The 14,551-nt window shown below is 40.1% G+C and overlaps 1 protein-coding gene across 4 annotated transcripts in view; it reads left to right on the plus strand.

Moving 5' to 3' along the window:
* The window catches only part of Atxn1 (ataxin 1), a 407,426-nt gene that overhangs the window by 151,368 nt on the left and 241,507 nt on the right, over positions 1-14,551 (plus strand). For 3 of the 4 annotated variants that reach the window (XM_090356347.1, XM_090356348.1, XM_090356349.1), the window contains exon 4: positions 11,526-11,651. The exons of the other annotated variant lie outside the window; for it this stretch is intronic. The gene's annotated coding sequence lies outside the window, so the exon portion shown is untranslated. The remainder of the gene's footprint in view (positions 1-11,525; positions 11,652-14,551) is intronic. 4 annotated transcript variants of the gene reach the window in all.

A 14,551-nucleotide genomic window follows, 5' to 3' on the forward strand; every position in this document is an offset into this window, starting at 1 on the left:
ACCCTCAGATCTCTGCCTCCTGAGTAACTAGGATTATAGGCATGAGCCACTGCGCCTGGCTCCTATGTTTTTTTTTATATGTTGAGGTTTCCTGAAAGTGAATCTTTTAAAATCCTACTCTGGTAACAATACCACGATGAACACTGTTAATTTATGACAGTTAAAATGCATTCTGGGTATCATGGAGGGCAGTCAAAGTTTAGAGGGCGGCTGAGAATTGGACATATTAATGTTTTAAATAATATCTCCTATATAGTTATGTTTATATTTCCATTACCATATCCATAGCTTTGGGTATGCAGTTATTGAGTCCTCGCTCTTGTACTCTTTGGATTTAATAGCCACATATTAAGGATACCATGCGCCTTTTGTTCCTTAGGTCTTGACTTGTCTCACTCAACATGATTCGCTCTAGATTCATCCATTTCCCTGTGAATGCCATTATTTTATCTTGTCTGTTGGCTATGTAGAATTCCATTGTGTATATATACCACATTTTCTGTATCCATTCATCTGCAGAAGGGCATCTGGCTTGTTTCCGTCGCCTGGCTATTGTGAATAGTGCAGAGATGAACATAGCTGAGCAGGTGTCCTTATAATATCTTGGGTCATGATGTTTAGGATAGATGCCCAGAAGTGGTATGGCGGGATCCTAGGGAAGGTCAATTTTCAGTTCTTTAAGAGACCTCCACACTGCTTTCCAGAGTGGCTGAACTAGTTTACATTCCCACCAGCAGTGTAGTAGGGTTCCTTTTTCTCCACAACCCCGCCAGCAACTGTCATTGTCTGAGTTCAAAATCTTGGCCATTCTTGTTGGGATAAGGTGGTATCTTAGGGTTGTTTTTATTTGCATTTCCTTTATGACCATAGCTGATGAACATTTTCTCATATGCTTTTCTGCCATTTTAATCTCTTCTTCTGATAAGTCTCTCTTTAGTTCCCTTGCCCATTTAGTGAATGGTTTATTGGGTTTGGGGGGGATTAATTTCTTGAGTTCCCTGTAGATACTGGATATTAAGCATTTGTCAGATGTATTGTTGGTGAATATCTTTTCCCAGTTGGTTGGCTGTCTGTCTACTTTGGCGACTATGTTTTTATCTGTACAGAAACTTTATATTTTTAGGTAGTCCCATTTATCGAGTCTCTCTCCAATCTGTTGTGACCCTGGGAGTCTGTTCAGGAATCTTTTGCCTATGCCTATGAGTTCCAATGTCTCTCCTACTTTATCATGTAGCAATTTCATGGTTTCCAGTCTGATGTTGAGGTCTTTGATCCACTTTGAGTTAATGCTTGTGCATGGCGAAAGGCTAGGTGAATTTTTAGTTTTCTGCATGTAGCTGCCCAGTTTTGCCAGCACCAATAATTGAATAGACTGTGTTTGTTCCACTGTATATCTTTGGCTCCTTTGTCAAATGCAAGTTGTCTATAGGTATGTGGTTCTATTTCTGGGTCTTTTATTCTGTTCCACTGATCTTCTGGTCTGTTTTTATGCCAATACCAAGCAGTTTTTGTTATGATAGCTCTATAGTAGAGTTTGAAGTCTGGTATTGTAACACCACCAGCATTGCTCTTTTTGCCTAGAATTGTTTTGGCTATTCTAGGTCTTTTGTTCCATATGAATCTTTGGATTATATCTTCTATTTCCGTAAAGAATGTCTTTGGGATTTTGATGGGGATTGCATTGAATTTGTATATCAATTTTGGCAGTATAGCCATTTTCACTATATAACTATATAGACATAAAAACTTATGACTCTATAGACATAATGTTTTATTTCTTAAATTAATATGTTTCTATGACATATAAACCCTTAGCCTAATTTTGATTAAATTCTAAATACTAAGTCCCAGTGATTGTAAATAGAGATTCCCTCCTTGAACACTTGTTTGTTAAACTTGTCATTTAAAATACGATGTAAAAATCAACATTAATAAATTCTAAAAAAAATAAATAAAGGGTAAGAAATAAATTCAAAAAATATCTCCTTTAGTTGTGTGTTGTTAAAATTAAACAACCCTCATTTCCATGTTTATTCAGCTTGTGTTTAATGAGCAGTAAAGAATTAGCTTTGTGAATGAGAGCCTTTTGGATTTGCAAAGTGTTCTCAAGTTAAAAATGTATTTCTGCATCAGTATATGGCAGAGTGCCTGCTCTTCCTGCCATGTTTCAGCCTTCTTGTGATCCATTGGCCTGAGTGGTGGGTGAAATTGTCTAGTTTGGGCCTGGAGAGGCAATGATGGCTGGATCCTGACAGTCAGAGGAGTGCAATGATTCTACTGTCAGGAATGAAAGCAGATATTGGCTATATCACTGGGTATGGGGCCAGCCCTGGTAAGTAGCAGGAGTGTCTCAGCCTGGGCACCTGCAGGTTGAAGGCTGTCTTTCTTCTCATTGCTGGCTTGCCTACCTTTCTCCCACCCAGGGTGCTGGCTGGCAGATGATCCTATGCAGATGTACCTGGCCACCTCCTCTCCCTTCAGCTGAGGCAAGCCTTGGGAGGAGGGAAGTGTGGGTCTTGTGTGAAGACTTGCCAGTCAATGCCAAATGTCAGAAAGAAGACCTCTACCCTGCCACGACAGAGCTGAATTCACATTTGTGATAGATAGCCCCACAAAGTCAAATGCCCTTTGTTCCTGGAATCCTTCCCCCTACTCCCCACCTCCACAGTTGATGGCCTTCTTGTCATTTCCATGTCAGAAAGCCAGCAGCCTCTGTTTCCCTCACAGGTCATCCTATTGTGGCTTGGTCTGTGGAAAGGGAGGGGAGAACCCGTGTCTGAGCAGCCTGTGTAAGCCTAGCTACTTGGGAGACTGAGGTTTATGGCCAGCTTAGACAAGAAAGTCTATGAGAATCTTATGTCCAGTTATCCATCAAAAAGCCAGAAATGGATCTGTGACTCGAGTGATAGAATGTTCCAGCCTTGAGTCAAAAAGCTAAGGGGCAGTGCTCAGCTCTTGAGTTTAAGTGCTAGTAGTGGTACACACACACACACACACACACACACACTCTCACAGCATTTAGTTTTGGAGTTTCGTGTGAGTCATTGGAAGGATGTGATGATAGAAATCATGCCACACTAGTGACCAGTTCCTGCAGAGAGTGCCAGGTTAATAGGTCGGTATTCAACCATCCTTCTGAAAGACCAGCTTGTCTTACCTTAATCCTGACCTCTCACCCTATGTCTGGCACAGCTGAGAACCCAGCACCTTCTCTTCACTGTCCCTGACCAGAGATGTCAAACTTTAGCCCCACTAGTAAAAATTTGAACCCATACAGGGAATCCCATTATTCTCCCCCCCACCCCCTACCCAGCCTTCTCTCTCACCATGGATTTAGCAAGGCTGTATCTGGCATTTGGAAGATGTTCCCTTTTACATTGGAAATAGCCTTCTGTGGTTTGTTGGGAAGTAGCAGTATTCTGGAACATGTAAGATGATAGTCTTTGAATATGGGAAGGAATACTTTTCTGGGTGGGTCTTGATGCCCTGATGGTGACAAAAAAAATGGTGAGAGCACACATGCACACATGCTTACGTGCTTGGCAGGGCTAAGGGACAAAAGTGATCATGTACTACGTTTCACACCTCGGAGACTTTGCTGGAGAAGTTCCTTTACAAAGTCCCAAGGAATTTTCCTTCCTTCATGGGAGGTGTTTATCACCACAAATTTGCCCACAATGCCACTGGGCAGGTTGATGTCTCTGAAGAGGTGGGGATGGGGGTGGTGCAGGCAGGGCCAGCAATGGGTTGTCTGTGAGAATGGGAGCTTTCCCACCTGTCCAGCACCTGCAGAGGAGTCCCCCAGCTGTAAGAGTGATCAGAGAATAGGCTGACCCACCCTCATGGCAGTCAGGAAAGGAAAGGCAGCATTGCATGGATATGCGGGTGGGTGGTCCAGCTTGTTCCAACAGCTCCTTTACAAGCTCTTGTAATGAATGTTTAGCTTTCTTTGGGAGCTGAGCCTGCCAGTTGAAGGTGGAGCCTTTGATATTTGTTCTTGAAAGGACTCCCCCGCCCCAAATCTCCCCTTTAACAAATGTTGCTGGGGTGCTCCTTGCAACCTCTGTAAGATGTTGTGGGGAGGAAGTGGGTTCTGACCTCATTTCCCATAGGAGCTTCAAGGGGGAAATGGGAAGACTAATTAGTTCCTTATTAAGCGCTTAGAATGAGATACCATAATTCTCTGAAAAAGTAGTCTAGTCGCAGCATAAAAAGCCAGACATACTTTTCACATAATCTTTGACTACAAAGTCATTTTTAAATAGTTTTAGTTGTTGTTATTGTGCAAAGACGAATGTATTTTAATGGGATCTTACCTCTCAATGTTACGAAAGACTTTTTTTTTTTGGCAGTGTAATGATTTTAATATGGTTGCTGATCCTGAAAGCTATCTTGTAATCTTGAACTGCACCTTACATTCAGACCCAGTGTTTGCAGGCATTTAGCAACAGATCCTAGATCTCCAGATAGGTTGGGTTATGTCGTTGTCATCCTTGTTATTTCTGTTTTACTTTTTCTTTTTTTTAACCAGTCCTGGTGCATGAGCTCAGGGCCTGAGCACTGTCCTTGGACTTTCTCACGGACAGAGCACCACCACTTGAGCCACAGCACCACTTCCAGCTTTTTCTATGTATGTGGTTCCAAGGACTCGACAAGCACTCGACCACTAGGCCAAACTCCTGGACCCCTGTTTTACTTTTTGATATAGAATCTATAAATATAATTTCCTGGTGACCTCAAACTAGAAATCCTCCTACCTCAGCCTCCTAAGTGCTGAGTACCCTAGATGGGTAGGGTGCTTAAAACCACACTTTCAATCAATGGAAAATAATCTACAAACATCATTCAACTTCCCTAACCAAGAATGAAAGCTCTCTCAGTACTATCTAGCTCATGTCCATATGATCATATAAAATGATGCTTATTGAAGTAAACGCCAAGAAATGGAACCAAGAGGTATTTTTTATTAGAGAATTTATTAACGTTGATTTTTACATCATATTCTAAATGACAAGTTTAACAAACAAGTGTTCAAGAGGGAATCTCTATTTACAATCACTGGGACTTAGTATTTAGAACTTAATCAAAATTAGGCTAAGGGTGTGTATGTCATAGAAACCTATCAATTTATGAAATAAAACATTATGTCTATAGAGTCATAGGTTTTTATGTCTATATAGTTATGTTTATATTTCCATTACCATGTCCATAGCTTTGGGATGCTTTTATTGTACTGTTTGCAGTTTTCTCTCTCTCTCTCTCTCTCTCTCTCTCTCTCTCTCTCTCTCTCTCTCTCTCTCTTTCTTTCTTTCTTTGTCTGTCTATTCCTTTTTGTTCTGGTTTTGATTTCTGTACCCTTTGTCTTGTATATAAATTTATCTGATTTGGGCAAGCACATAAATGGGACAAAGGATAAACCAACTCAGCAGTGATGCCCACAGGACACTATATTAGAAATGAACTGTACAGCTTGGGAGGGAAGGGAAACAGGAGGGGAAACACTGGAAGAGAATGCGGGAGGGGGTGACATTGTTCAAAAAGAAATGTCCTTATTTTTTTTTTTTTTGGTTGGGCTTGAACTCTGGGCCTGGGTGCTGTCGCTGAGCTCTTCAGCTCAAGGCTTACTGCTCTACCCCTAGAGCCACAGCACCACTTCTGGTTTTCTAGTGGTGAATTGGAGATAAGAGTCTCAAGGACTTTAGTGCCTGGGCTGGCTTTGAACCAAGATCCTCAGGTTTGAGCCTCCTGAGTAGATAGGATTACAGACGTGAGCCACCAGTCCCAGCTCATTTCTTGAATTATGTAACTGTAACCCCTCTGTACATCACATTTACAATAAAATTTTAAAAATTAAAAAAATACTTTCTAGGTAGATTCCAGGGTGATTAAAGGAAGGCCTTACATAATTTACACAGTATGAGAATCTAGTCAGAGGCTACTATAACTGAAAGTCACCAAAGCATCCCAGATAGGCAACTTGACAGGTACTAACCATTTGCTTGTTTTACTTGCTGTCACCAGTCCATGTTCCAAAGACATCTGTTGTGACTGTGCAAGCCTCTTAGGCTTCCTTCTTCCCCTTACCACCTGCCTTTTAGCCATTCCCTGCCTGGTGAGTTTAACCAGTAAGAAAGAGACCAGAATGGAGAAACAGTTCTAGCCAATAACTAGTGTATTTTCTGGTGCCAGAGCCTTTTCTACATTCCTTGATGAGACAGAACAGTCCACTCCTCTCCAGAGCCACTCTACGCAACTACCATGGTCTAAGACCAGCTCTCACAGTCCTCGTGTCATGAATTACATTGTGTTTCTTTGCTTCCCCAGTTTCTGTACTTACTCTATTCTCCATCCCAGACAGGGCTACAGGATGTCCTGGAGGAATGATGATGTGTTAACAGGCTGATGTGGAGTCAGGATCAAATGTTAAAGAGTCTCAAGTTCTGACCTTGGTCTTCCAGATGGAAGATCTTTTCCCACCAGGCCAACATCTGGCAAAAGCTTATCTCCAAGATTCCTACTTTTGTTATTGGTAGCTGAGTCTTTCTTCATCAATTCCAGCTCTCTCTATCTTCTGCTTGCTTTTTCATAGTTTTGAGTACTTGAAAATCACATAGAATTTCCTATTTCAGGTGAGCAGTTTGAGGTTCTGCATTCTTCCTTTGACATCTAGGGTCAGTGAATGATGAGTAAAGTCCTAGAGAACCTTCACCCCGTTAACTCTCAGTCCAGCCCAAATCATTAGTTAATGGTGATTTCAGCAGGAGGGGGAGGTGTGAAATAAACCTATCTTAGGAAATAACTCATTTGTTATGTTTGGTGATGAATGAGATGTAAACTTGCCAGCATGTGAAAGAGATGGAGAGGCTGTTGATTTCTTTATGAGCCTACAAAATGAAAGCAGGAGCTTTAGATCAAATAGGTTGTTTTCTAATTCTGAAATCATTGATCGGTTAGAAATTTATGGGGTGTTCACTGCTAGAAGGAGTAAGGATGGATGTGGTCACTTGGATATTTTGGACATTGTTGGGTACTAGTGAATGTTCATGTAATGATGGCTAGGCAGCCCAAGGGAAGTTTGTACTTACATGTATTGTTTCTAATGGACACAGCGTGTTTCTAACAGAAGATGAAGAAGAAAAAAAACAACAACTGAAAGCTGAAAAGAAAATCTTGACGTCCATCAATAGAGAGAAATATATGTATTCACACTGGGAAGCTGTTAAAAGAAACACTGAGATGAGTTAAATTTAACAAAGTCTACTTGAGCAAGAAAAATGGCTCTAAAACTGGGCGGCATTCCAGAACTAAGATGGTTTGGATCTTTCCAACTCTACCCCTTATCCCTCATTCTCCAACCCCCCACCCTCATATATATATATATTATATATATATATAGCTGTTATTTATAGCCAGGGAAAAGATGAGATATACAGAAACAATCTGATTGGCTACACTAGCATTGGCCTTACATGGATGTTGCTTAATCAGCTGACATGATGCGATTAGCTGAGACTCAACTTATGTGATTGGCTAAAAGTTAGTTGCCTGTTTATGGCTTTCTCAAAGATTAGATTATAAATCATTTGCATGTTACACCAGGGTAAAGTTTACTATGCATATACACTGCTTTGGGTCACAGTTTGCCACCCAAGTTCAGAGACAGAATTAAGCCATAATTACTTCAGTTTAAGAGGAAAATGGAATATTATACAATAATTTTAAAGAATACATTATAACCACGTGAAAACAATATATTTTAGATTGAATACTACTTGGAAAGAAAAGCATTACAAAAGATGATAGGAAGACTGAGCTATTTACAAAGTCTAAAATCAAGCAAAATTGGCCAGGCATCAGTAGTTGATGCCTGCAATGCTAGCCACTCAGAAGGCTGTAATCTGAAGATTGTGGTTTAAAATTAGGTGGAGCAGAAAAGTATGTGAGGTTCCATATCCAAAAAAATAGGAAAATGTTGGGCAGGAGGCATGGCTCAAGAAGTAGAGCACCAACTAAACAAGTGAGAGGCCTGGTTTTGAAGAAAAAAAAAACTCCAAGCAAATTATACAATACATTTTGGGAAGTAATGAAAACAATATTTGGGATAGCAATTGCTTTAGGAAACGGAGGATATTTTTAGAAAGCCACAAATAAGATTAATCAAGGCATGTATGGTTCTTAAGTCAGATGTTTAGCCTATGGGTGTTCTGTATTGTTAGCTTTTGTATTATATATCTATTGCATGTATTCTTATTTTGTAGGTCTCAAATTGTATATAGCACAAATATTCTTAAAATGGTAGCCCCTTTTATTTTCCCCATGGTCTGCCTCTTACATACTAGTTGCTGTCATCTTCAGATCATGCAGGAATGGTTAGAAGGTATGATTCCACAGTGAAATCCCTGGGCTCACTTAGATGGCGATGTTTATAGTAAGATCACTAATAGCCAAATGGAATGAGGTAGGGAGATTAGGATTTGCATCTGCAATCTAAACTCAAGATTGCCTAAAGCCCAAGAAATCTTGGAACACAGAAGAAAGAAAAAGAATAAGGCTCAGTGACCTCTTAGAAAAATCCATGTGTATTGTCCCAACAATGACTCATACTTGTGAATGTGGACCAGGCCGAGTTGGTTATTATGAGAAACTTGTTCTTTTTTCTGCCCACTGTTCTTTTCTGAGCAACATGAGGCCTTTGGAGTGAGGTAGGAGTTGGCATGTGTGCAGTGTGATGTCATATGTACGCAGATGGGCAGATTGTCACAGGCTCAAAGGTTGTCTTGAAAAATCCAAGACAGCTCTGTAAGAACTTGGTAGACGTGGGAATAAGAACTGGAGAAATGGAAAATGAAAATGAGGACTGGTGTTCTGTTCCTTTGAGGTGATGCCTTCCGTTGCTGTCACTTCTCACCCTTAACATGCTGGCCGGTAGTAGGAGGCAGAGCAAAGCTACCCATAGAATCCATACCACCATCCTGGACTGCTGCCTCCAGGAAGGTGGAGCATGCTAAGGTTATAGAGACACAGCCTGTCTCACTGTTTCCATCCAATGAGTGCATGGGATCAACTCCTAACTCAGTGTTCCCCTTGAAAACACCCAGAAGCTCCTGTGTTCACTTAGTATTTGCAGATGAATTCTCAGACAGGAAAAGGTACAGCCTGTCTGCTTTTTTTTAATAGTTTCAATAGTGTTTATGTAATGCCGATGCATCTGGAAGTGAGAATGGTAGAAGTTTCATTTCACTAAAAATGGAAAAAATAATTATACTTTAACCTTTAACTCACCACAGGTGGCCTTTTCATTGCAGTTTGGGTAATACCAATGTGTGTGTGCTTATGCGTGTGTGTGTGTGTGTGTGTGTGTGTGTGTGTTGAATGTGTGTTTACTACAAATACATTATGTCCAAAGAGCTGTGTAAGTTGTTATAAAAAAGGCAGTAGCCTTGTGAGAATCCCTAATGATTCAGATTCTAAAGAAGTAATGGGGGTGGGGTGGGTATGTAGTGCACATGGGAATGGGTCACAAAGGAAGTTGAGCGATATACAACAAGAAAGAATAAGAATGACATTCCCCATCAAAGAACCAAAACAAGTCAAGAGGAATTTTGCCTTCTATGGCGAAAATTTCACCAGATTTTTTATGGCACACACACATGTCCTCCTGATGATGACATTAATAGTGAATCCACATAAAAATGGTAGAATTAAGGGCTTTGTGGCTAACTTCATCCGTTCTACCCTCCTATTTTATGTTGCAAAGAACACTATATTTACACTGTGTTAAACAGCTCCCAGTATTGTAACCAATGAACAGAACCATAATTCAGTTTAATTGTGGCTTCATATTCTTGAAGGAAAACAATTGGCAGTTAGGAATTCAGTTTTCCTGGCACATATTTTCCTATAATTCTAAGCACCACTAAGAAAAGGGTTGAGCCCCAGTCAGAAATCTGACGTGCTTTGTGGTTTGTCATTTATCACAGAGATGAAGGAGACTTGAGACTGGAAATCTCACAACTTAATACTGCTAGGGACTTGTCCTTTCATAGCACATCGTATGTATATGACATTTACACATTGACTGTACACAAGAGAGAATAATATAGCAGAGTTGTAAGTGTGCTTCGTGGCTGAGCCCATGGTACACAACTACTGTTATGTTCTGATAGCATTTATAAAATCACTTAGAGGATTTTTGTCACAAAGTAACCTTGCCTCCATACCCTCTCTGCTTATTAAATTATTGCAATTCTAAATTAGAATCGTGTCTAACAGTCCACTATGAAACATGTCTGCTGTTCATTCAAACAGTTGATGGCATATTCATTAGACAAATCCTTAGTATCTACTTATAAATTCCTCTCACTTTGTACAATAATTGATGAATATGAATCTCAATGCTGGTTTTTAAGCCAAAGAAATCATGTAGATTGGGCTAGACATTGGTGGCTCATGCCTGTAATCCTAGATATTCAGGAGATTGAAATAGAAGAATCATAGTTCAAAGCCAGATGAGGCAGAAAAATCTACAAGATTGTCTCCCATTACCCTGCAAAAAGCTGGTAGTCTAGGTGTGGCTCAAGCAGTACAATTCCAGAGCATCAACAACAAGGCCAAATGTAGTTAAAAAAAAAAAAAAGAATAATCAACAAATAAAATCTTTAGACCAAAAAAAAGTCAAGAGAGAATGTGAGGTCTGAATTCAAGCTCCAGTACTGGCAACAATATAATAATTATGTAGAATATTTATAATAATTGTAGCTGGGGCTGGAAGTTTGGCCTAGTGGTAGAGGGCTTGCCTAGCCTGCCCGAAGACCCAGGTTAGATTCCTCAGTACCACAGACATAGAAAAAAGCCAGAAATGGTGCTGATGCTCAAGTGGTAGAGTTCTAGCCTTGAGAAAGCCCAAACACCATGCTCAGGCCCTGAGCTCAAGTTCAGGACTGGCAAAAAAATTATAATTGTAGCTAAGTGTTGCAGCACTTAAATAACAATATTTGTTAAGTAGCAATATTTGTTTATTTCAGTCTTACAGAGAATTTTTGGATGGAGAGATTTCTGTTAATATCTTTGTTCTTCCACAGAAACAGATTATCTGAATACTAGTGTGACCTTCAGGTTAGCAACTAAAACTCTTGGTTGCTCTGAGGTGTTTTTGAGTTTTTTTCAAGCAGCTTTTAATGGCCTTATGGAGATGATCGTGCTAATTAATGTTTTTTTTTTTAAAACTAACAAATAAAACTCCCAAATTTGAATGGTAAACTTAAAAACTTGGCGGCCTTAGCTATAATGATGTGTGTATATGTGTGTGTGTGCTTGTGTGTGTGTGTGTGTGTGTGTGTGTGTGTGTGAGAGAGAGAGAGAGAGAGAGAGAGAGAGAGAGAGAGAGAGAGAGAGAGAGAGAGAGAGAGAGAAAGAGAGAGAGAGATCCTACAAAGGCTATTTCTCTTTTTTGTGACTTCAGCTAATGTTAATTGAGGCCACAGAAGCTGCTGAACTCAGTGGGAATCTTGTTTTTATAATTACAGGTTCGAGCATCTTACATTGAGTTTCTCCTGTCACCTTTTCTACTCAAGCAAAATCTGTGGGAAAAGCTCTACTAGGAAAGAACTGACTGCTTCTGGTCTCCAGTGGGATGAAACCAGACAGTATTGGTAAATATCTCAAGAGTCACTAACCAAAACTGATTATCATTTAGTTGTGTTTAGTGATGGGCTATATTAATAGCTCGTCACACAGGCACACACACACACACATGTTCACACATCCGAATCAGTGTATATCTACATAGCCAGTTATTAGCCTGACATTTATTCTTCATAAAAATAGATCTGTTGAGCCAGGCACTGGCGGCTCCTCAAAGCAACCATCCCAGAAGACCACAGGAACACAGTCATGTACAGCAAAAGGAGTATCTTGTCAGCATGGGCTGACAAAGCCAGTTCTATCACAGGAGAGGGAGAAATGCTGCCTGTCTTTGTTCAGGGGCATTTTTACACAGTCTAGACTAGAGGTGGAAGGCACTCCACTTGTGCAGCTGGATGCCCAATATAGCACGTAGGCAGGGTTGAGTTTAGGTCTGGGCAGAGGGCAGTAATGCCCATGATACCAGAGAGGCTGACAGGAGCCCCCTGTGGAGAGTTCTCTTTTTTGTGCGTGTGAAGGGCAGGGTGGAGTTCAAGGGCAAGTGAAGAGCACTCCACTGATGCAATAGTGGATACATCCTGAGGGCCAAGGATAGGCGCTGTCAAGCCCCAATTGGAAGAGGGCATACTAGTAGCTCCTGTCTGTAATGCTGGTTATTCAGGAAGCTAAGATGCCCAGGACCAAAGTTTGAAGCTAACAAGAGAAGATGGGCTAGAGATGTGGCTTAAGTGATAGAGGTCCAGCCAAGCAAGCAAGGCTCTGAGTTCAAATCTTGGTACCACACACATTGAGGGACTAAAACGATTGCTTTTATAATATACTGGGATAAAGATATCTTCTACTTAGTTTTAGATCACCAATTAGGATAGATGACATGGTATTGGTAAGAAAGAATTCTGAAGGAATATTCATCAGCGCCAACAGAGTCATAAAGATCAATAAAATCAATAATATATATATATTGCCCACTATGTTTTTGTTATTCCTAATTGTCAGAATTTATAGCAGTAGATATTTTTTTCATACAACAGAATTTTTATGATTCTAATCTATAACAGTGAACAAATATCCTAAAATTTATTCAGTTGGTCTCCTTGATCTGGCTATTGTGCCATATATATATTGCTTTTATGCTGCCAGATCATTCTTGTAGCTCCGTGCTAGTTTCCATTATTAATGGCTTCCTTAAGATAATGGTCTATCCTCAGCATATTGCTGTATTAAAGAGTTTATTTTTCTGGTTTTAAGATATTTGATACTTGTTGCCAAATTCTTATCCAGTAGTCATTTTAGTTTCTATTTCCAGTTGAAATCCATGAGACTGTCTATGTGCACACCATTTTCCATGGCTGACAATTCTAGAAACTAGAAATCTTTGCCAGCTGATTATAAGAAATTGTGCATGCATGTGGGCACGCGCACAAGGAGAGCATTTATTTTGTACGTCATGCTGTTTTGAAGAACTGCCCTCTTGTAGACAGTAGCAGACTTGAAACTTAGCAGATTTTGACATTTGAGAAGTAATACTAAATCGAGAAAGAGTGGAAGAGCCCTAGGGAATTTTAAGTTCTTCCTTTTTGGCTAAGTATTTTTAGACAGTTGTGAAATCACTGGATAGCAATAATTTTCCAGAGGAAAACACAGTTTTTCTTTCATTGTTTAAGAGTGAGAGTGCATTAAACAAAAAACCTTCATGAACATGCATCAGAAATTACACTTCTCCTGAGCTTAAAGGAAGTATGTAAATGTGAATGTATCTATGCTTTTGGATGTATCAAGTGTTGGGAACATGATCCAGTCTAATTACAATCACCCTATAGGATGCATTGGCTTCAGGTCCTGGTAGATGAATGCCCCAGCACAGACTCCATGTTCACTGTTTTCTCCAGATGTCACATGGGACAAGTAAATGCAGATAACAATAGTCTCCATCTCACTGGTATTGTTTCAAGTAAATCCATGTGACCTATGTAAAGCCAGGAAAGTCTTGTGTCAAGAGAATATCCAAGGATATACAAAAATGATCATGATGGATGTCACCAAGTATAATTCCAATCTGTGAGAATTATTCTGCCCTTTTTTCTCTTTCCTTTTCTTTCTGTCTGGTGTCTGCAAGAATGCGACAAACTTCTGAATGACTTACATTTACACTCAGTGAATAAGTGTCCTGGGCAAGCTGCAGATTGACACCGTCAAGTCAGAGACTCAAAGTGACAGTAGAGCTCATGAAATATTTCCCCAAAAAGGATCATGAGGATGAATAAGAAAGTGAAGGTTGTATCCATACATATATGAGTATTAGTTCAACAAAATTAATAAGTTTGTAAGGGAAGGGAGAGAACAGGAAATACATTGGCAAATATAGGTCAAGAAAAGAGTTTCTAATGTTCTTTTAGATGCTAGTGAGGCCCCTTTGAGTGTGGGTAGAAAGGCCGAGTGTAATCGCAGTGAGAATGGAAATAACACTGCCATACGGAACACAACCATACGGAGAGCACTTTAGCTTCCTCCTCCTCCACAACAGAATCAGTACACTCAAACCCAGAGAAAGAAACTATTCTCTAGCTGTGGGTTGCTGGCTGGTATGCAGAAATACAGACATGTTGATTCTCAAAGGCTTATCAGAGTAAATTTCTCTAGGGAGGCAAGAGAGGGAACATTATTTGAGCATTTCCAACAGTGCTGCTGTCTTTGCCTCTCTGGTCCAGGAGTGTTTGGTTGTCTCCATTCCTTAAGCCTGGTTGTCCAAACCATATTTGTGGCTTTGTAGAACTATCTACAAGACCGGGCCAAGGTATTTCTGAGTCTGAATTACTGGGCTCCTTGGGAAATTTTAGGAGGCCCTGGGATATGAACAGTAGAGAATTAAATGACAAATTTTGAATTGTGACACAAAGAAAGAGACAAC

This window comes from Megascapheus bottae, chromosome 22 (genome assembly GCF_031878675.1).
Source record: "Megascapheus bottae isolate mThoBot1 chromosome 22, mThoBot2.hap1, whole genome shotgun sequence".
Classification (NCBI taxonomy): domain Eukaryota; kingdom Metazoa; phylum Chordata; class Mammalia; order Rodentia; family Geomyidae; genus Megascapheus; species Megascapheus bottae.